The sequence below is a fragment of the Salvelinus sp. IW2-2015 genome, unplaced genomic scaffold (genome assembly GCF_002910315.2).
Source record: "Salvelinus sp. IW2-2015 unplaced genomic scaffold, ASM291031v2 Un_scaffold5222, whole genome shotgun sequence".
NCBI lineage: Eukaryota > Metazoa > Chordata > Actinopteri > Salmoniformes > Salmonidae > Salvelinus > Salvelinus sp. IW2-2015.
In genome coordinates this window covers 8056-10769 of record NW_019946487.1, presented here as the reverse complement: position 1 = coordinate 10769, position 2714 = coordinate 8056, and the positions used below count along the sequence as shown (strand labels likewise).

Genomic DNA, 2714 nt, shown 5'->3' with positions numbered 1-2714 from the left:
ATAACTCTTGTCAGGATTTTCGTCATAATCTTCATTAAAAAACAGTCTAAACATTAAAAATGGTCTCATCCAACATGGGCTCCTCGTAAGTGAAGGAACCAGAATCATCTACTATGTTCGGAGGCATGTATTCATCATCCCACAGGCCAGAGGTCGGAATCGATCCGTATCTCACCATCAACCTCTCCAGAGTCCTGGAAATGAGACCTCTCACACAGGGAATCAAACAGCACCCACATAATACCAACACAGTCATACAGCTGAAAGTTGCCCATAACACAGTGATTATGACATTTTTCCATTTACCAAACATACTMTCAAACCAATTTGTCAGAGAATGATCCACCCCAGATTTCTCCGCTAATTCGTGAGCTAATGTGGTTAAACCAGCCAGGGCCTTGGTCACTGATCCGTCAGGAGCTGTGTTATCGGGGATGAAAGTGCAACATTCCAATCCGAATATCACGCACACCCCACGCCTTAAACTGGGTATAATGGCACAAATACGGTTCCAATTTGTAGGCAGTTAGGCCACAGCTTCATACTCACCACAACCCCCCAGACATCCGCTCTAGGCCTTTTAAGCTGTATACTGAATCCACTCCAACCACAAGTTAGATCCAAAACCCAGTCTCCACCTCAATACTTCCTAAGATTTTTGTCTGAACTATCCGCACCGGTCCTTGGCTCTGGATGACTGCACTGGTAATATCCGTTTTGTCAGGGGAACTGCTTGGATTCTGACTGGCCATAGAACTATCACCGGCTCTAATCTCTGCTACCCGGAATGGTACTGTAGTGTCGACCGAACCTGGTCAAAACCACATACCAATACCCAAGATCCTCTTTCTTATGTTTTAATGGTAATTCGTACCTTTATGCAATACTTCCCTTGTTCCGGATTGCAGTCAAAAACTGTCCCCTTTACTTACTCCATCTGCTTCCAATTTGGGAGTGTGGGTTTACATAGCCCTCCCTCTCTGTGTGAGCTATGACCTGCTTCCATGAGTTACACGGGGACTGCACAGATATCTTCCATAAAGGTCCATAGTTCTAGACTGCCAAGAGGTTAGGGACCCATTTGGTCTACATATAACTCAACTGAGACATCCTTCCCTACTCTACTCTCACTTCCTTTCTATCCAGTTCAAGTGACTTTTATACTTTGGTAATACAAAATCCTCATCGTCTACACTATGGTCAAGTTACCCCCTTCTGCCTTCTCGGGTGGGTCATGGTGTATTAGGAATATGGCTCCCACAATAAAACAGCTCAGACCGGCAGCACTCCTGTAAAGCCCACCCCTTCCCGGAGAACATATCATCAGCCAGAGGCCAACCCATACTTTCACTTCTATGAACGCACACAGGAGGGATAGGGCGGGTTAGGGAATCTTCGTTAGAGAGGTAACCCCGAACCTTATTGGTATTCGGTTCTTCTATCTCTGTGATTGTTCGACAGTGTCAGTGTGTCTTACCCTCGCAATGTGTGACATGAACCCAGGTAGTTCTTTCAGCTATTCTCACCGCGAAGGCAGTCACCAGGAGTATTGGTATGGCCCCTCCCACCGTGGCTGCTTCCAGTCTTTTCTTTAGTGATTGGACCTAGACCAGTCTCCTGGCCGAATCTTGTGTGTAATCTCCTTCTGTAGTTCTCCTGTTGGGCATAAAATCTTGGACATACGGTTTTGTTAACAAAACATTCTTCTCATGTGTTCTGCTAGTATATCTTCAACTTCTATGTCTACCGGTTCTGGTCTCCCTAACTCTGGTATTCTATATGGTTTACCTGATTAGCTAAAATGTAATCCATTATTTAAAGAGATAGATCCTAGTAAACCATCTCTAGGGATATTCTGGACCTAATATTTTAGCTACCTAATCGTGTCATCAAGTAAGTTGGGAACGCTTCTACCCATTTAATATACGTATCTATTATTATTAACTTCTACTTGTTCACAATCCCGGATCCGGGAGCACCTCATCAGTAAAAAAGCTGACTAGCATAGCCTAGCATAGCGCCACAAGTAAATACTAGCATCTAAATCATGATAATCACAAGTCCAAGACACCAGATGAAAGATACACATCTTGTGAACCAGCCATCATTTCCAATTTTTTTAATGTTTTACAGGGAAAACACAATATGTATTTCTATTAGCTAACCACCATAGCAAAAGACTCAACCGCATATTTTCACCATTTTTTTACCGCATAGGTAGCTATCACAAATTAGACCAAATAAAGATATAAATAGTCACTAACCAAGAAACAACTTCATCAGATGCAGTCTGATAACATATTTATTGTATAGCATATGTTTTGTTCGAAAAATGTGCATATTTCAGGTATAAATCATAAGTTTTACATTGCAGCCACCATCACAAAATCTCACCAATAATACAGAGACCAACGTGAAATACCTAAATACTCATCATAAAACATTTATGAAAAATACATGGTGTACAGCAAATTAAAGACAAACATCTTGTGAATCCAGCAATATTTCAGATTTTTTAAGTGTTTTACAGCGAAAACACAATATAGCATTTATTAGCTTACTACAATATCCACAACAACAGCATTGATTCAAGCAACGGTAGATAGCGACAAAACCAGCAAAAGATATTAATTATTTCACTAACCTTCATAAACTTCATCAGATGACAGTCCTATAACAATCATATTACACAATACATATATGGTTTGTTCGAG

General features: G+C 41.2%; 1 long non-coding RNA gene across 1 annotated transcript in view; it reads right to left on the bottom strand.

The window, feature by feature from the left end:
• Positions 1-1300: 1300 nt before the first annotated feature.
• Positions 1301-2714, bottom strand: part of LOC139026591 (uncharacterized) — an 8087-nt gene continuing 6673 nt past the window's right edge. The window contains exon 3 of the long non-coding RNA XR_011478439.1: positions 1301-1947. This is a non-coding gene — a long non-coding RNA (uncharacterized lncRNA). The remainder of the gene's footprint in view (positions 1948-2714) is intronic.